Consider the following 22138-nt stretch of genomic DNA (forward strand, 5'->3'; position numbering starts at 1 on the left):
AACAGATTCAATACGCGACTGCTAAACAGGATGTGGGAACTAAAATATACAGAAGAATTAAAGGCAATCTCTAAGTCCTTGTTTGTGAGATAAACAACTGGGTGAAAAACGCAACCATTAACTTAGGTTGGAAAGATTTGGTGAGGTGAGGCTTTGTTTGGGCAGGAAGGTGAAATCCAGCATAATGGCACAAGTTAAGTTTGGTAGAACTGTTGAATATTCAAGAGGATAGATCAACCAAGAAGTTCAACATAGGATGGGAACCTCAGGAGACCAGTCTGTATTTGAAATGTGAACACAGAGGTAATAAACATACAGAAGCTATCTGTTGCTTATCTAATTAGATAATGATTATCTAAGGACAACAATATATATCCTAACCAGTAATGCTGAATAGAAAAGAAAGGTCAAGGTCTGAATCAGGGCGGGGGGGGGGGGGGGGGGGGGGAAGAAAAGGAAAGAAGGGGATAAGGAAACGAGAGTGCAAAAGTGTATCTGAAGCTAAGAGAGCATTGCAAGGGACAGGTCATGGTCGACTATGCTTGATTACAGCTGGGCAGTTGTATAAGATGATGACTGAGAAACCATCATTGCGTTTGTCAAATCAGGCATTCAGACAACCTTAATTGTGCCAGATGGGAGAAGATTTGCTGGAGCAAATCAGGGCTAGAAGGTCACCTGAGGATATGGAATCAGCACGTCCACACATCATCATCATCATCATTATTATTATTAAATTCTAGTTAGAAGAAAGGAGAAACATAAGAGCTGAAGAGAGATGTAATCAGTTTTAAAGGATGGTTAATAGAAATTTTCTTTTTTTAGGCCAATGCAAATAATCCAATAGAAGGGGGAAAATGGATAATGCTGGAAAGCTAAGGAATCTTGGCAGTTGAAAGAACCTGAGCAGAGCACGGGGAAAGCCCATGTACAAATGCAGTGAAGTCCGCCCTGAACGACAGGGGCAAGGTCTGTTCCTCCCCTACATCTGGAGAAAGGCCAGAGGAAACTAACAGTGCAGAGATCGGGGGGGGGGGGGGGGTCCTTGTTCCCACGGTGCTAACATACAGTGGCCACACTCTGATTATTTCCATTTGCTCACTGTGTTTGCGCAGGTGATAGAGAAGGGAAGGAGCGTGTGGGAGGGCAGGAGCTGGAAAGGGGGGAGGGGGGTGCTCATAAGCAAAGAAGAGATTGCCTGGTGAACAAGACACGGTTTCTACATTCCTTTGGGGGAAGAAGTAAAGTTGAAAAAAAATATTGGCTAGCATGTTTGACTAAAAGAAACAACTTTAAGGCATTAATGGATTGGCCAGACAGAATTTTCTTTTTTAAAAATCAATGTTTCCATAAAGTTTAATGCATTAAGCCAATTTCTATAGTCTCTTAAGATTAGTTTTTCCTTGTAGCTGACTTCATTAAAATATTCTCCATCCCCATTTGGAAGGCAAACCTCTAGGTAATATTGCAGGATGTTAAAGTCATTTAAATACAAATGACATATACCATATTTGCATTTAACAAGTTAACTCAGATCCATCCTACCTGTAAGGCTTTTAAAATGTTACAGGAAGGACAGATAAGCAAAATCTTTTTAAATACTGCGCTTCAAGTCGCAAAATGTGATGCGAAATATGGACAGACAAATGCGTCTGCTTTGATCTCTGCAGGAATTTTGGGCTGAAATCCACAATGCAACCAATCTGTGAACTGTCTCTTGTCTAATGAACAGATTCATGGTAAAATCCTTTGGGCTTGTTAACTTTTCTCCTGTTGAACAGGGAGGTCTCTGGGGTAACTTGATGGTCCACAAACACCATCACTAAAGATGAAATCTTTAGGTGGTTAAGAAACAAGAAAATTCCTTGCATGCCACCAACCACAGTTCCTCAGGCTTTAATTAAGCAGCATGAGGCAGCCCAATTAATTCAACATACGCCCCAATAAGGCCTTGCCAAATTCAGGCTTATGACACAAGAGATGCAACTCGTGTGGATCTTGTCTTCCTTCAATCTTTCAGAATAAGCCTACTGTTGGAAGGCCAACCTTTCTTCACAATGGCAGCCCACTCAAGGGGGAACTGTGGGCATGGAGTGGAACGGGCATAAGTCTGTGTGGGCACAGCCTGCAATGGGTGACCAACCTTATCCTGTTGCTTGTGGGTGTTCAAGAGCCTGTTTCTGGGAAAACATCTGACACCCCCCTTGGACGGCTGCTCCAGATACCCTCAGAATCACCATGTTACACCTATGGTTTTGTACGCATTTGTTCCTCGCACCTGCAGGACTACAGTATCGAAACGTTAGTGTGTTCATCAGCCCACTATCGCATAAATATACCCACCGATACTTCACTAAGTTTGGAGGAGATGGACAGTAAGGATCATGATCCTAAGAGACAATTATTCTGGAAGTTTCCTGAAATGGCAATTATTTTGTTCGTTTATTCATTTACTTACTTACCTGAGAGAGAGTGCATGAGCCTGTAAGCAGGGGACAGGCAGGGGGCAGGGGGAGAGAGACAGAATCTCAAGTACACTCCCCACCCTCAGTGCAGAGCCAGACTTGAGGCTTGATCCCACGACTGTGGGATCATGACCTGAGCCAAAATCAAGAGTCAGATGCTCAACCGACTCAGCAACCCAGCCCCACCCCGAACCCCTCCCAGAAATGGCTACTTACAATTTGGAAAGCTTTACCAAGTTTAGATCCCTGTGTCCTGGGGCACCAGTGAGTTTGGGCCCCGCGTTGGGCTTTGCCCTGTATATGAAACCTGCTTGGGATTCTCACTCTCCCTCTCTCTCTGCTCTTCCCCTGCTCACTCTGTCTCTTAAAATAAATAAATAAGCATTAAAAAAAGAAACTCTGTCCTTGAAAGATCAACTCAGATGGATTATAAATTTTTGTAGATAATATTAAAAACTAGGTAAATTCTCAACTGGTTTCCAAAAAATATGTGTATCCTGTCTCACTACTTATGAGATAGGGAGACGTAAAAAACTCCGTAAAAATCTGTTTCTTGCTCCTTTTCACATTTCTAATCTTGCTAGGACCTGCACCCCCTTTACACACACTTCATAGTACATATGCTGTATGTCCTCCTTGTAAGGGACAAGGAGTTCATGATTTCTTTGGAGTCTCCAGTACAACGAAAACATCTAAGGAGTCGCCAGACGAAGCTGTCAGGTGCAGATCCCAGACGCCAATCTCTAGACACCTTGGCACCAAGGTCCCCTGGCTCTAATGAGTAAGTGACTTACAAGGACTCCTGGATCTTCGTCCTTGTTTTAACCGGTTCCTGGATGTCTGAGAGGACACATACTCCAGACCACACCCCTCAACAGCCACCAGACCATAAGCAAAAACGTGACTCTGTCCCCTTTCCCAAGTATCCCAGACACTCTGTTTCTGCACTCTGTCTATACCTTCAGTAAACTCTGCTCTTCCTCCCTCCTGGCTTGTGGTTGATTTCTGTCCCGCACACAGCCAGGCACCCACTTGGCTGGTCCTCCAGGACCCCCTCTGGGTCCTGAGACCCAGCATGCCCACACCACTGGCTTGAAGTCACTGATTAAAGGTCATTCTTCATTGCATTAGCAACAAAAGAAAATTTGATCTACACAAAGTCAAAACCAAATACAGAGCTCCTCTGGTTTCTGCACAGCCTCTCCTACAAATTCAATCTTACTGTTGGGAAATCTATGTATGATATATATGTGTATATGCATATATAAATATATATGTAAATATATAAGTAAACATATATATACAAAAATATATATTTATATATATATATATATAAATATATATGTGTATATATATATATTAAACCCTGAACATAAACCCTTAGATGTGTCATTAAAATAATTTAAACTGGTCTGAGAGATATGACAAACAAGGTTTATGTAAAAATTCAAATTTTAAAAGAAAATAATTCCTGAGGATTACCAATACAGAAAGAAGAAAGCTTCAGGATTTCACTCTAATACTAGGAAAAAGTTTAATTTCTGCCCTGAACAACCCCAATATGAATCACTTTATGCTAACTCTAGCTATACAGGTTACTCCTTAAATGTTTTATCTCATCCAGGCCTGATACATCAAAACCCAACTATATAAAGGAGAAAACATAACAACTAAATAACATTCCCCTGTAAATTCCATAAGCACACATCTATGTCTATTTTGTTCATATTTCTAACAATTAAGACAATAATTATCACTTACCATGTTAGCTATATAATAGTTCTTGAATGAATCTTTCATAATATATTTAATCCTCATAATTTTTCAAGAACAGAATGACAATTTTATATCTATGTCACTATAAACACATAGATTCAGAGAAGCTGATGGCCATGACAAAGTCCTACAATTAATAATTGATGGACACTCAATTCGGAGTCCAAATCCTGTGTTCTCTGAATTATGCCATAGCTGCCATGACTCCTGGGTGACATTAACTGAGACTTCACTCTGCTCTAAGAACTCCTGTAAGGACTTTCAATGTGCCCATTCATGTGTATTATTAAAATCTATCTATTGACAATATTACACCATTTTACAGATGGTAAGGCTGAATCATAGAGAAAATAAGTTACTTAAAAAAAGAAAAAGTAGTTTTTCCAGAATTCAAGCCTAGCAATATGGCAGGTCACTGCCTTTTTAAGCACCACCTTATTTATCTAGATGTCTAATTCATATGCTGATCCATTAAATAACCATTGGTTCAGACAAGGTAACAGAAATGAAACACATTGTATCTACCCAAAAATCTGGCAGAGAAGCTCTTTTCGGTTTGGCCAGCCAGGTAGATGGTCGATAAAGCATTTAAAGGGTATTTTCTATTTATCTAGAAAGTTATTTTCATTAGAGGCAGGATTTTAGCTTTGTACATTGCCCCAACACTAGCAACTAGATGGGTACCTGGTTTGGTGTGGGCACTCAAAGTTTTATTAATGAATTAATCGATTACTCCTAATCTTCCATCCAATTTCAGAAGGAATTTGCCAGACTACTAAGTGGGAACAGGTTCATAGGAAGAAAAAGGAGACCGGCTATACTTTGGAATCAGGGACCTAAATTAAAACAAAGTCTCTCTCTCCTTAGTCCCATGGACTTGGGAAACTTGGGTTTCCTCTCCACGAATTAGGGCACATTTATAAGACAACATAAAATAAGAATTAAATGACATAGTGCAAGTAAATCTCAAACCAATGTCTCACATCCAATTATTTGGCTCATAACTGAATGAATGGAATAAGGATGGAAAAATATGTCCTAGAATGTTTTTTTTTTCCATAGATCTTTTTTATGAGTATTACTTACCAGACAAAATAACTAAATTCATTGGTATAGCCACTATGGGAAACAGTATAGAGGTTCCTCAGAAATTAAAAACAGAAACATGTATCTATTTATTCCACTTCTAAGTATTTACCCAAAGAAAAGGAAAACACTAATTCAAAAAGATATACATACCACTGTGTCTGTTGCACCATTATTTAAAATCGCCAAGATATAGAAGCAACCTGAATGTCCAGTGATGAATGGATAAGGAAGAAGTGGTATATACACATAATGGAATACTCAGCCATAAACAAGAACGAAATCTTGTCATTTGCTACAACATGCAGGGAGCTAGGGAGCATTATGCTAAGTGACCTAAGTCAGAGAAACACAGATGCCCTATGACTTCAATTAGGGGTGGAATTAAAAAAAAATAATGAATAAACAGAACAAAACAGAAATGGACTCAAAGATATAGAGGTCCAACTGGTGGTTGCCAGATGGGATGGATGCTTAGGGGGATGGACGAAACGGTGAAGGGGATTAAGATGTATACGCTTCCAGTTATAAAATAGATAAGATGTGGAGAAGTAAAGCATAACATAAGAAATATAATCAATATTAAAACAGTTTTATATGGTGACAGATGGGAAGTACACTTAAGGTAGCGACCGTTTTATAACGTATACAAATATCAAATCACTATGTTGTACACCTGAAATGAATGCAATACCGCATGCCAATTATTCTTCAATTAAAAATAAAAGACGAATCAACACTGTAAAAGCGTGTTAGAATAATTTTGCCATTTTCCTGTCAGGTACTTTCACATTTAATTAGAAGGAAGACTAAGGATCCACACAATTTGCACTTTATAGCTCTAGGCACATTCTAGCAAATCTGGGGACAACCGGGAAGAAAACGGGTTAACTGTCAGGATCAGGCTGAAGCAGTCATTGCTCACCCCTGTTCTCAGAGGCATGAGGTTACTCCCCCGCACACTACAGACATGCATCTCTGTATTTCTCCCTCTCCCTCGAATCCCCAAGCGTTCATCTAATGCTCACACCTTCTTGCCTCCATGCAGCTTCCTGAGGACCATCTTTCTGCATCCCACAACACCCCTCTTCCACAAGACATGCAGCTTTTTATTCAGTAAGCTTGCAAATATGAACTGCATCTTTTAGATTTTTAAAAGCTCCAAGAGAAAACACCAATAAATACCCATGATTTCCAAGAGCGGTTTTGACAGGAGTGATGCGTAGAACTGATTCCACTTTATGTAACTCATGAAATCTCACAGGCAGGCAGTACCACCATCAGGATTGCATCTAGCCCTGTGCCAGGGTAATGATATCTACTCTCTGAAAATGGAGAATAGGGGTGAGCTGTGACTCTGAGGCAATGAACACGGCTATGGGCTGCTTCTGTATCATTCCTTCTGCAAAAGTAGCATCGAAGAGAAATGAACAATTATCTAGAGGTCATGCCAGTCAGAGACCAATGAAATGTTGTTTTTTTTTTTTAAGCTTTCTATCTGTTGGTGAAGAAAAAACAACAAAGGGTGAAAATGAAACCACTCAGGGATAATTGTCTATGAAGGTAGTTAAGTTGAAATAGACATCTTAAACATCCTTATGCCGCCTTTCGTGTTTTTTCAAACGAGAACTGACCCTCCCCGCCCCCCGTCTTTTGAGCAGGATGAAGCTGGGCAGGCAGGGGAATTACCAGAAAAAGCAAGATTCCCCCTCCCCGTGCCCCTCTTCTTGGATGGACTGTCCTTGTCACTGCGGTCCAGCTAACACATTAGACTTCACAAGATTTAGTCCCATTATTTCCCCAACTCTAAAAATACCCGAAACGTATCTTTTCACCTACTTAACAAAACTCTACTAAAATGGTCTGTTGTATGCCTGTCTCCCCTGCTAGACCGTGAAGCTGTGAACACTGAAGACAGAAATCTTGTTGTTCATGTTTAAAGCCATAAGCACAATATTGCACACTGCCTGGTGACACTATTTTCGATGTTGAATGAAAAACTGTAAAATAAAGTTCCAGATATTTTGTACATAGCACATTATGGAAGTTCACTTCAATCTAGAGTTCAGTAATTTTTATCATATTCATTTTCCACTTAGGAAAATTACACTAAAATTAATAAGTTTATTTTTGTTTACATAGTTCATAAGTGGTTGATCACAGATTCAAATCCACGGCTGTTATCATTCGAAAAAAAGTGTCATTTCTATTACCGCACTACGTTGCTCTGCTAGGGAGGAAAAATGAATAAGGAACAAGCCCCTGAAATAGACTGTGTTCAGGCAATGGTCATTTATTATTAATACTGGTTCCATCTGGTCTGACAAGTATCTTCACATAGGAGGTAACTGGGAGGTAATTAGAATACTATTGTCAATGCATCTATAAAGGTGTGAGCCTAAGTGACTGTAGATTCATGATGAAATCGACAAAGAAGGTGTGTGTGTGCAACAAAACAAATTATTTTAAACCCATTCAGTTATCATCGCTGCTTGGCAAACGTAAATGCACCTAAATGTAGGTTCCCAGTTAAAAACTTCTTTGTATTGCAGTCACCCAATTGCCGTTTACGGACAGAGGTAGAGCAGTTCACTTCCTATTCTGAAGAGAAGTGTCTATTCCCATGAATGGAGAAAAATAAAGAAAAGGTTATTAATAAGCACGGAATCTATTATATTCTTAGAAAACTCACATACGCTTTGAAGCAGGGATTTGGAAACGGTAGGAATCTAGGCTCAATAACGAATCAGTTCGCTGCAAAAGTTAACAGTCACACACATATATACACACGATACACAATGTGTGTGTGTGTGCAGACACTCCGAGTGACATAGAATTCTCCAGGAACTTCCTTCTTTGCGAGAAAACTTCCAAGAACATGTACTGAGCCCTAAGTTGCATGTGTGACCAACCATGACAGGTGCTGGAGTCCCCACCTGCCTCACACATCTGAAAGACGTCCCTTCCCCAGTAATGCTGATTTAAAGGACACCTATAGGATTCAAGATTATACGCTGCAGATGTCTGTGATGCATGAAATTGGCAGAAGACCTGAAAGTAGTGTCCCAAGAGGGAGTGGTTACTAAAACTAAGTAGGAAGAAGACCCGCTCTGTATGCTTTTCCCATGCACTTAGTTCAAGAGGAGATGACAGATTTCCTCACGCGCACACTGGCCCCCAATATGTCTAAATGTGCTCAGCGGGAACAGAGCTCAGTAGGAACTGTGGGCAGTCCCATGTTCCTAGATTCCCCTTTAGGATCTTGTGATTCCAAGATCCTACTCAGGCGATAACCAGCCAGAAGTCATTGACTTCTCTCTCGCCTCTGTCCTGAGATCCCGCCTCACCAGTGAGGCCAAGAATGTGCCAAGTACCTCTTTCTAACCTGGTTTTCAATAACTTAAGAAATAAGCAGTATTTTCCTTCCCCCCACCCGCCCTTTTAAGTGTATTTATTCATTTTACACTTAAAATGAGAGAGAGAGAAGAGATAGAATATAACAAGCAGGCTCCGCGCTGTCTATGCAGAGACCAACACGGGGCTCCATTTCATGACTGTTGAGATCATGACTGTTGAGATCATGACTTGAGCCAAAATCAAGGGTTGGACTCTGAACCAACTGAGCCTTCAGGTACCCCTTCTCTTTTTTAAAGAATATTTCTGTTGAATTATTGTGTTAAGTTAATCCTTAGCCATTCTATTACATTCTGGTTCTTACCATGAGGTCCCTGATAATGTATTTTTGTCCAATTTTTCTATTTGGTTGGCTGCATTTTTCAAATTGATTATTGCATAACATTTATACCTATATATGTATATAGATACACACATACACACACGGATATTACTTTCAAGTACCTTCTCTCTGCTTATAACTTATGCTTTCATTATCATTTTAGTGTCTTGACAATTAGAACTTCTCAAAGATAATGCTAAGAAATTGATCAATGATATCATGTATGATATGTGCTACCTTAAGACAACTTTCCCAATATCTGTGTTATAAATATTATAAATATGTTAGTATAGTCTTCTACAGTATCTTCTAGATGAGCTACAGGTTTTTTTTAAGTTTTTTTTTTTTTTTAACTAATCTCTACACCCAATGTGGGGCTTAAACTCATGACCCCAAGATCAAGAGTCACATGCTCCACTGACTGAGCCAGTCAGGTGCTCCTAGATGTATCATAGTTTTGTCTCTTCCATTAATATCTCTAGTCCACATAAAACTGATTTTTTTTCAGCCCAGCACTATTCTTCGCCTCTGATCTATATTTAAATTCTATTTATCAAATCTATAAAAGTTTGTTTTCTGCACATTGCAGTATTTTCACTGAATTTATACAATTTCACTTAGATATAATTTCTTTATAATAAAACTTTATAATTTCTAATATAATACATAATTTATAGTTAATTATTTCTGTCCAATAAACAGGTGTATGATTGTAAACACTTCTCTCTGTAGTCCTTCTAGGAAGTTGTGTAATTTTTCATACATGATATTTATTCTTAGCCATATATTTTTGCTATGTCACATGATATCTAAGTATCACTTCTAAAGGTAGCTAGTAATTTTTTTTTAATAAATTGATTTTGCTTCCAGTAACTTAACAAAGCACATTAATTCTGAACTCCTGCCTATGGATGCTTCTGGGCTTCCACATAACACACAAATAATGAAAGTATAGTTTCTTGTTTTACAAAATTTACATTTTTTTTTTTACAAACTCATAAAATTCTCAATTATAGTATAAAATAGAAATAGTGAGAGGAGGCATCATTGATTTGTTCTGGATTGTGAAAGAATGTTTTCAACATGTCACCATTAAATATGGTGTTATTGAAAGGATTTTGTGTTTGGGAATACAGGACCTTTATGACTTTAAGGAATTTTTATAGTATTTTTAGTTTACCGATATGTTATAAATCATTAATGGGCATTTAAACTAATCAAAACATTTAAAAGTTCACTGAGTTTACCAGGTTTTCCTCCCCCTCTTTTAATACACTGTATTACTTCAATCTATTTTCTAATACTATGCCAACCTTACATTCTGGGAAGAAATACAATACACATTTTTATTTATAACTTTTGCATTCAATGTGTTTATATTCTCATTAGGAATTTTGCACCTAGGCCTGCAGTTTTAGTATCCTGCACTGTACTTACTTGATAATTTATCAGGTTTATATTTGCCTCACAAAGTAGATCAGGGAAAATCCACTATTTTATTATTCTCAGGATTATTTGCTGTATCAGTGGACTAGTTCCACATATATATTTATGTATATTTATATATATTTTATAATATAAAAATATATGTAATGTTTTTATAATATAAAAAATATATCATATATGAATATATATTTTATTTATTTATATATTATATATTTACATAGTATATATTTATATATACTTAAAAAATATTGTTCTTAATTGTCATAGAAGAATCACTATATTTTGTACCTGAAGCTAATATACCGCTGTATGTTAACTATAGTGGAATCAAAATTAAAACCCAAGTATACATTTATCTCTTACCCAACCCCATCTTTTTGACAAGGCTGGGTGTGTAAAGGAATTGGATCTTCACTCACTGGGTTAATAATTTTGTTTTTGTGAAAAAAAAAACAAACAAACCAGGTTTTAGTTAGGCAAATTGTATTTTTCTAGGAATCCATGTTTTCCTATATTTTGATACAATATTGCTAATAGTAGTGACTCGTGTTTATTTCACTTTATTTAAGGATCGTTGGCTCTATTCTCATTTTCAGTTCTACTGTAACTTATCTATGCCTTCTCTCTTTGGTACAATTCATACTGTAGATTTTCTCAAGTTTTCAATCACTTGGAACAACCACCTTCAACACCCTCAATCATTTTTACTATAATTTCTATTTCATTAACTTGTTTTATAGGTATCATTCACGCATTCATGTTTTGGGAGTTATTCTACCACTCTAAGTTTTCAAAGTGGATACTTACCTTATTAGTTTTCAGATTTTGTTGCCCTCTTTTTAAACATTTTTTTAACATTTATTTTTGAGAGACACACAGAGAGGGAGACACAAAATCTGAAACAGGCTCCAGGCTCTGAGCTGTCAGCACGGAACCCGATGTGTGGCTTGAACTCATGAACCATGAGATCGTGACCTAAGCTGAAGTCAGATGCTTAACCACCTGGGCCACCCAGGTTCCCCTGTTGTCCTTTCTGATCAAAGCTTTTAGGAGTAGAAAATACCCATTGGTTCTACCTCAGTATTACAACATTTTATATTGGATATTTTGTTACTTTTTGGTTCTACACATACTGTTTTGCCTTATGATTTTTGATCATACATTGCTTAGAGGTATCTTCTTAAATAAGAAAAATTTTAATATATGTATTTTTAATTTTTTAAATGAACTCAATGTTGTCAGGGTGGGAATTCAGTGTGATACTCATCTGTGGGTATCAGTTGAATCTACCCTAAACACAGTCCTGGGGTAATTTCCTAAAGGTCACGCAATCAGTGAGCAACTTCTGAACAAGGGATAAGTGATAAAAATCACCCACAAATTCTTCTTATGCTTTTGGAAATTCTTGCTTCATATTTTTGAGGTTAATAATTATATTCAGAAAAATTCAACACTGTTATATAAATTTTATCAATCTGCATGATTTGTCGGGCAGATCTAAATATGTATCTTTCAACTTTTCAACTATTCAGAGAAAACTATTCAATATTTTTTATATTGCCTCTTCCCCATTTTGTTTCTTAAATACAAAAACAAAGCAAAACAAACACTCTTTGAATGTGACTTCTTGATCTCTCTTCTAATTGCTGACATTTGATAGTCTCCATAAATGATAAAGCAGATTTAAAAAAAAAAACACACATTCTTACCAGTTTCTGGCTCTATTTGCTGTTCTTTATACCGAATTTCCTATTTAACATGCCCTCTGAATTTATTATTTTTGTACTTTTAAGATGTGTTTTTTAATTTGCTTTATCACTATATGGTCTTGTTCTCTACTAATATTAGCTGGCTTCTCATTCATATTTATGTTATGGTTACTTTATGTTTTATTATGTGTTTTGTATCTGCATTTTCTAATGTATTAACTTGTAGGTCTTTTTTGGTCATATTATCTATTTCACTCATGGTGCTTTATTTTGTTAATTTTGTAGGGTTTCACTAAAAATTGTTCCGTGTCAACTGCAGTTTTTCTACCGAAATTTTAATGTTGAGTTAAAGGTGAATTCATTCAGAGATAATTTTAATGTGCTTTTCTATCAGACAAGTGTGGACATCATCAACCAGCACATGTGAAATTATATGCATGATTTTTTTTTCTCCAGAATACAGAGTATCAGGAATAGGAATCTGTGGGCTGCCTTGTGATTCTGAATTTTCTGGGTAAAATTACATTCCCTCCATCAAGTCCCATCAAAACCTACATTTCACTGTGTGTGTGTGTAGAGAGGGAAGCATTTCTTTTTCACTCTTCCACATCTAAAGCTCTCTGTGGTTCCCTAATTCTATTCATATGCCCCTCACTGACTACACAGCCTGGAAAGACCCTAGAAACCCTAGGAAAGCCCTTAACATCCCTAGGACTCTCCAAGCCAGGGTGTAAGATCGGAAGGGATGGAAGAACCATGCACTAAGAGGTTTGGCTTTAAAGCACCCTCACTTGAGTGTTCCAGATTCTACTTTGATTGGAGGGATTGGTAGATTCCTTCATTTCATTTATTAGTCCATAGATATTTTTAAATTATTTTATCCAGATTGTGTTCCTTCTGTTTAGAGGATCAGAGTGTATACGCTACCCTACACTCCTGTATCTACATTTTTTCCCGATATTCTTGATATTTTCCAGTTTGACATTGTCTTGATTTTATTTTGGCCATCAATGAGAAAATTCCAATATAAGTTCTTTTGCAACCCACTTGGTCTTTATTTAGGTAAGTTCTAATCTGTTAGTATAAGATACTAGCTGCATTATAAAAAATCCTTTTAAAAACAGTCCTATGGGGGGTCCTTGGGTGACTTGGTTGGTTGGGTGTCCAACTTCAACTCAGGTCATGACCTCTTAGTTCATGAGTTTGAGTCCCTTGTTGGGCTCTGTGCTGACAGCTCAGATCCTGGAGCCTGCTTCAGATTCTGTGTCTCCCTCTCTCTCTGCCCCTCTCCTGCTCATGCTCTCTTTCTCTCAAAAATAATATTACAATTAAAAAAAAAACCAGCTGTATGATGTATTAAATTTTGAAAAAAGAGAAAAAAATTTCCCAAATGTGGATTTCTTACCTACCCACATTTTTCAGTTTGTACAAATTAGGCATTTTATATACTAGACACACCTATATTCTAGTGAATATCATTTATTTCTGCACACCCATTCATTCTGAAAGATCTCACAGAGGGGATTATGAGTACTTGTAGAGTACTGAGATAATTTGACCTGCTTTGGTGGATATTTCCAAGTGAGTGTGATGGCAGTCTGCTAAAAACATCTAATGAGTCTAGTTTATTTTTCAAGACGTGCAGCAATGTGGAGCTTGTCACAGAATCTTTCTGAGACTATTTTTTTTTCACTCTACTCAAGAACCAGAGTAATTATCTCCTGACTTTGCTTGTGCCTATAAGCACCATCGCCATTATGCTGCCACCATTAACAGAGTAATTAGGAAGGCTATCATGGTCTCAAAGTCGGCTAAGTGATGAGACTCCACCTCATAAAATGTTCATTAGAGGACAAATTATCATTTTTTTAAATAGAGAAAGCATCTTCTTAAAATATGTCTCTTCTGATCTTCTTTGCCAACATCTTGGATTTGTTTACTACTGATCTTCATTATTACAGCCATTAGGACTAGGTACATTTGGAAGGAATCGTGTTCTGAATATAACTTTTAGAGCATTAACTCAATTTTAAAATTACCTTTATGGTATTCAAATAGTAAAAAAAAAAAAGTATCATAAATAAACACCAATGCATTCACAATAGATGTGAGTAGATAGTTACTACATTTTTGAGACTGAACTTAACAAGCATTGTTACTGATCTCTGTATAGCTTTCCTACTTTACTAGAATGGCAAAGAATATGTTAATGTCTTATCGTTGCTGTTTTGGTGGACAGATGTGTATTTTTTCATGAAAATTAAAAAACATATAAACCAAAAGGGTTAAACATAACAAAAGTTAAGTTGTGGCTAGAAAGTTTATATATGTTAATTTAAAACTATAGGTTTTTGCTGTGTTAATCATTACCCTAGTTATGATTTTATTGTCTTTCTGATCTCACTGTTATTTGCACATTTTGAACAAGCCTCATGTGTTAAGACAATGAGCATTTCCACTCATATCAACAACAGGGTTGCTTTTGACAAATAAGGAGCTGCCTATCAGGTAAGATGATTAGTTCAGCAGAATCAAAGAGAATTTCTAATTTGAATGTTTCCATTTGAATGGATATGTTTGTAAACTTAAAGGATGTTTGCTAATAAACTGATGAGACAAATTAGAAATAATTTTGAATCAGAGGGCTAGGATGTTTTGAGAATTTTGAATTATTACCTTCTCTTTCACTTTAAAATTTCTCAGACGGGACCCTGCAATTCCTGTCAACCTGGGAGGAATCCGGAGTCTGAGCTTTCCTGATAGCTGCACAGAGCCCGAGGCAAGCCCACACCCCAGAACAGACTGCTTCAATTTTATACTCCATTTAACACTTCATTTTTATGCTCAAACTTCATTTCAGTCTGCAGTGTTAAACTCCCAGCATCTACCTGATTTGGGCCATGGATTTCGATAAAATGGTCATGAAAGACAGTTTGGGCAAATCGAGGTTTCAAAGCCCAAAAGCGTAAGAGTCCTTCTGTTTATAACTGTGAAAATCTTACTTGATTTTTAAAACTAAGGGCCATAAAACCACACAAAGGGAGCCTGACTTCAAAAGAAGCTACAAAAAAAAAAAAAAAAAAAAAGCTACAGGATAATTCTGAAGATAGAGTTTCATTATCAGATGGTCCATAGATCATCTGATTGATATGCCAAGGAGAGCCACTGGGGGAAAATGTATGTAGTAGATGTGCATGGAAATGATATAGATACTTAAATTCAGAAATGTATGGCAAGAATAAGAATGGTCAACTTCTTTTGGAGAGGACTACAGGTCCTAAGAGATCTATGGAAGTTTTGTATTCGATTTCCTATGGAATAGATTTTAGATCTTGGCTTAGATTTCTGACGATCATCAGATGTCTCATGATGGGGCTGGCTTCACTTGCAATCTGTACAGCGGCCCAAGATCCACACTTGGAAGGGTTTCACTCTTGCTTTAATCCTCTGCTGTTGCTGCCTCGAAATTCTTCAGAATTTCTGAGCAAGAGGTCTCAAACGGTCATTTTGTGCTAGGTCCCAGAAATTATATAACAAGTCTTGCTTCTTCCAGAATACAAAATGGGATTAAATTAAAAAGAAAAACAAAAAAACAAAAAAAAAACCCTGCAAAACATCAATTGGATGAGGCCTCATTTCTCCTCAACTGTAGACTGGCAGCCATGGGAAGGCAATCAGGACAGAGCCCAGGAATAAGCATGCCCAACTCTCAAGGCCTTGCAGACTTAGGAAAACAAGATGGCATGAAGGTACGTTCTTGCTATTTAAAACCACAGTTTCTAATTTCTACAATAAAGCCACAGCTTAGTTAGGACGAGATGGCATTATTTGTTAGGTGCCTCTGAAGTTCTGTTTTCTAAAAATCAAGCACAATAGATATATGACTGCCTGCCTGTTACGGCTCCATGTAAAATAAGCAAGGTAGTTTATTGGCAGACATTTATTTTTCTCAGGACAAAGACCACAAACAGAGTGTATGTGCTATAAAAGATGAGCAAAGGGAATAGAACAGAACTAACCCATTTGATCATGTTGTAATTTCATGATACGGATAAAACCAATCAACCTCTCCTGGAAAGAAATGCGGACTCAAGACTACGTCAGCACCTGTGAGTTATTCACAAAGATAGAGGCTGGAGTGGGTGCAAAAAAAGACGGTATTTCTGATTCTCCATAAGCCACATTTGTTGAACAACATTAAACGGGGAGATGTTGATTATGTCTCCATCATAGTGATAAAGATGTTCTACTTTTAATTGAATATGCTTTATAAGTAGATAGAGTCTAGTAAAGCACATTCGCCCAGAAGAACTAAAACTAAGATTTATTTTATCATTCCCTGCTTAAATTCACATTTATAAATTGTCCTTTTCATGACCACCTCAGGGTTCTGCTTCAATTCAATATTAAAACATGTACCATCAAATATTAATGAGAAGAGTCAGATCCATTTATATTTTATGCTGAAATGTAGCCAATTCTTTAATAGTGATAATACAATTACGGAACTAATTTTGAAGTGCATAATGGATTTTTGCAAGTTAACTTATCCATAATAGGCTGCAGCCAGATGTTAAAGAAGATACCGAGGAGGGGGAAGGCCCTAATACTGTAGCATATTAATAATCTAGCACAGGAATACCTGAGTTGTTCTAATGCTATCCGACTATTAAATACATACTAAATATTATTTTATCCAACATTTTTGTTTTCCCCATTTCCAACAGTCTCCTGTTTTATCCCAAGTAATTCATAAACGCGAAGGCCATGCGTAGTGAGGGCCACGGAAGAGTGGGATAAAAACAGCGTCAGAAGGGAGTAACACTACATGCCACGTACCTCTCCCTGCTTGGCTTCCACTTGCTCTGTGTAATCCCCCAATAATTCCATCGCAGTTATGCTTCCTGAGCTCTTGGTGACATCCACACTACCGCAGGGAATAGTCTTTTGGCATTTCCACATCTTAGCACTCCTGAGCACGGCTTTTCTGCCAACACACTTTCTTCTTGAACCTCTTACCTTCTCAGACACTACAATTATTTTCCTTTCCTGTGTGTCCGGCCCTACGATTCATTTTCCTTGGCAAGTTCATCCTATTATTTTATTAAATGAAATTTTATTCCTGCCCCTTCAGCTTTTTCACAGGAAATCTCATCCATAAGCCATCAATGATGTGACACTGTCTCTCATGAGTTTCTTCACACCGCTTCGGACCTCTGCGGATCAAATCCATACATTTGAAACTTGGAACTTAGATTTTTCAAAGTCTGTAGAAACATACGTGAAATAAAACTCATAACCATGGCTCTATTCCCTATTCCACCAAACAATGACGAAACAGACCAGGATCCTGTTCCAGAATGTTCTTTCAATCATTGCCATATATTCATTCACACAGGATTGATATCTCATACTCGTTTCCACTATGTTCCTCCCCTCTACTTCCCACTTCTAACCCTCTACCAGTATGGTTTTGACTCTCAAATATTCATAAAAATTATTCATTTTTCCCCCATCTTAATAACAAGTATCCTCCTCCATGCAGCCATCATTTCTTACTTGAACTGATGAAATAGCTTTATAAAGATCGTCCACGTTGACTAGTACAGATCCTGCTCTCCAGTCTTCAAGAAGAACAATAAATTTAAAAATTCAAACCCAATAGTTTGATTCTCCTATTTGAACTCCCAATAGCTACCCCTTATTCCTATGGCCAAGACCAAGATCCTTACCACGACTACCTGTGAGACCCCTCATTTCACAATCTTCAGCCATGCTGGAATTTTGTGTCTCTTACCCACCAGACTCTGTCTACACTCTGAGCCGTCGCACGTGTGGTCTCTCCTTCCTACGGGGAACTCCCTGCCTCCCCATCTCTACTTGCCACCTAATTCTCTCGTTGCCTCCAGATCTCGGCTCAAGTATAACTTCTTCATAAAGACTCCCCTCCTTGTTCTCTCTACTCCAGACTAGAACAAGCCTATCTATCCTTCACTGTTGTACACTGTGCCCTCACCTGTGCAGCCCTATTTCCTGTTGGAATTCTGCACTGATTCTCCATGATATTATGATATCTGTCTATGCATCTATTTGTGCATCTTAAGAGATGAAGCTCGCTAAAGTAAATTCAGCTGTAATCTTCTTTATGAAGACTTTGTTCAAAAATTATTGAAGAAATCAAAGTTTATTGGCAAGAGTAAATTAACTGATAACTAAAGAAAGCCAATTTACCCACACTGTTGAGAAACATTTCAATAAGATAAATTGAGAGCGTTAGAGAGTTTCAAGAATATAACAGCTTTCCTTCTGTGCTATTTTCCTTACTCTTCTTTCTTCCATTCCTGCTTTCACTCACACCTGAATACTTAGCACAGAATTTTGTGTATCTTAGATGCTCGATAAAGTATGCTAAATGAATTACTGAATCAGAGTATTCAATTCTGTTTTTAAAACAGAATTTATATGTCTAGCTATATAATTTGACAAGGAAATTTATTCTCTAGAATTCTCAGCTAGTGCCTTGTCAAATAGAGTAAGAAATAAAATAATCTATTAAAAAGTTGTTTTAAAAACTGGAAAGAAAAACACAACTCCTAGAAATACTTTGTAAACCTAAAGGCTGACACAAACATTTATCATTATCATTATTTTAGAAGGTGTATCACTGTAATTTGTTTTGTAAAATGGACAAATCAACACAAAGCCCTATATGGGCTATGCATTGCAATCCCTACCAAAATACCAATAGCATCTTTCACAGAACAGATAACACTAAAATTCACATGGAACCACAAAAGACCCTGAATAGCCAAAGCAATCTTGAGAAAGAACAAAGCTGGAGGCATCACCATCTCAGATTTCAAGATACACTACAAAGTTGAAGCAATCAAAACAGTATGGTCTTGGCACTAAAACAGGCTCATAAATCAATGGAACAGAATAGAGAGCCTAGAAAGAAACCTACACTTACACAGTTAATTAATCTTCAACAAAGAAGGTCAGAACATACTATGGGGAAAAAAAAGTTTTTCCTACAAATAGTTCTGGGAAAACTGGACAGCTACATGCAAAATAGTGAAACTGGACCACTTTCTTATACCATAAACAACAATGAATTCAACATTGACTTAAAAACCTAAATGCGAGTCCTGAAACCATAAAAATCCCATAAAGGAGCTCAGGCAGTAATTTATTTGACATCAACTATAGCAATATTTTTGTAGATATTTCTTCTCAGGGAAGACAAACAAAAACAAAAATAAACTATTGAGACTAGTCCAAAACAAAAATGTTTGTACAGCAAAGAAACCCATCAACAAAATGAAAAAACAACATATTAAATGGGAGAAGTTATATGCAAATGACATATCTGATCAAGGATTAGTATCCAAAATATATAAAGAACTTCTACAACTCAACCCCAAACTCCACCCCCCCCCCAAAAAAAAAGTCCAGAGCTCCTGGGTGGCTCAGTCAGTCCAGCTTCTGACTTCTGGTTGCATCTCAGGTCATGATCTAATGGTCTGTGAGTTCGAGCCCCACATCAGGCTCTGTGCTAATAGTGTGGAGCCTGCTTGGGATTCTCTCTCTCTCCTCTCCCTCCCACAAATAAGTGGACTTAAAAAAAAAACAAGTCCAATAAAAAAAAATGAGAAGACGTGAACAGACATTTCTCCCAAGAAGGCATCCAGAGGGCCAACAGACACATGCAAAGATGCTTAGCATCACTCATCAGGGAAACACAAATCAAAACCAGTGTCATATCACCTCACACCTGTCAGAATGGCTAGTACCAAAGACAAGAAACAACAAGTATCGGGAGGGTGTGGAGAAAGGGCAACCGTCTTGCACTGTTGGTGGGAATGCAAATTGGTGCAACCACCTGAAAACAGTATGGAGGTTCCTCAAAAATTTAAAAATATAACTACCAGATGATCCAGTGATTCCACCCCTGGGTATTTACCCAAAGGAGACAGAAATGCTAATTAGAAACCATATATGCATCCCTATGTTTATCACAGCCACTATTTACAATAGCCAAGACATGGACGCAACCTATATCCATGACAAAGATGTGGTTATGTACATCCAACGAAATATTACTCAGCCATAGAGAGAATTATATCTTGTCATTCATGACAATATGACGGAACTAAAAGAAGTCAGAAAGACAAACGCTACTTGATTTCACTCATGTGTAGAATCTAGAGTAAGACTGAACAAAACAGAAAGACCAATACTTACCAAGAATAAACTAATTTGTGGGGGGGGGGGCAAAAAGATGTGAAGGGAAGAGTGAGATACAGACTTCCAGTTATGAAATTAGGAAGTCACAAGGATAAAAGTTGCAGCAAAGAGAACAGAGCCAATGCTACCGCAATAGTGTTGTGTGGTGACAAACACTCGTGAGCACAGCACCAGAGAGATGTGGAATCACTGTGTCGTACACTTGAATCTAATGTCACCTGTGTCAGCTACACTTCAAATAAAAAAAAAAGAAAATAAAATTTAAGAAATGACTTTGAATACCGTAACATTAGTTCTATCTTTAAACCGAATCCTAACTTTCACGTTCCTTCCAAGAGTTCAGATCTGAAACCGAGATGTCAAGCGAATGTTCCAGTCACCAGAGAAGCCCGCACGAGCCTCGCGTGATTCAGAACGACATCTACAGCTTTCTCACGGAAACATCTGTTCTCTCGGGAGTCCTGGGAACCTCAGCGAGATGCTCAGAGCCACGTTCCTGAGGTGAAAGGTCCGGAGACCTTGCTCTCGACCCCTTCTCGGGGGCAGGTGCCCAGTAAACGAGGGCAAGCAGGAGGCAGACAGTGAGTCCCCTTGCCCTCGACCACAGCCAGGGTAAATTCTCAGTGGGAAGTAAAGATGAATTTCATGATGAGAAGCTGCCATTCCCTGGTGGTCTTAAAGGGAATCAAAACACGGAGTATCAGTCAGAATCTGTGCCGTTTCTCTCCAAAGGGGGAGTTACGGCCACAAAGGTGGAGTTTATGCAGACACTGTAACATAAAAGGATTCTAGAACCCTGTCCCTGAACTTTCTCCTGCTTTGCTTCTTCCTCACTGGTATATAGCAGCAACCTGTCACCCAACCTGCTTGTAGCAGAGCAAACGTTGTAAGGTCTCTCTCTTGTACCATCCCAGCGTGTCTTTCCTTGCTGGGCCTCACTATTTCTATTTTACTTTTCATGTCCCTGTTTTCTTTCCTGCTATTTGGCCAGGAAAGCAAGACACCCAACTGTACTGGGAAACCGGTTACAAGCACATCAAAATGAATGCCAGAAGTCTCCGTGCATTTCTTGACGGACATCCTAGGTTTTGTATAATGCTAATGTTTGGCTTTTTCAAAATATCCACTGAAATCGGAGTTCAGCTAAAGAGAGGAAACAGCAGGTGGTGTAAGTAACAGAATTCTAAACTTGGGAGAAATAAGGAAACCGTTATCCCTTCAAATTCTAACACAGAATAAATTAAACATTGACTAGAGATCAATAGTTTTCTCAGTTGTTCCAAATTTATTGAGCTTCCAATGTGTATTTCTACAATTCTCTTGTACCCTGAGTACAGATTTCCAGGGAGTTCTAGGGAACTGAATTCTCTCATAACACCACCAGCCAGAGATTAAAGGAAACGAAAAAATGTCAATTCTTCTTTGGTATATATTTAAACAGCGTATTTAAGAAGACATCACGAGCATATTTCATATTCATGAGTATTTATTTCACAACATTTTCAAGGCATAGTGACATTTCACTTAAAATGTATCCTTTAAGGTTAACTCCCCTTTATTCAAAGTACAAGATGTTCAGGTTCTCCCCCCACCCCTGTAGCCTCCTTGGATTACATTAATTCTATTCAATATTGTTTCTTTTGGATAAATGCCCACAGCTATCACCACTGGGT

The sequence above is a fragment of the Neofelis nebulosa genome, chromosome 13 (assembly GCF_028018385.1).
Source record: "Neofelis nebulosa isolate mNeoNeb1 chromosome 13, mNeoNeb1.pri, whole genome shotgun sequence".
Taxonomy (NCBI): Eukaryota; Metazoa; Chordata; class Mammalia; order Carnivora; family Felidae; genus Neofelis; species Neofelis nebulosa.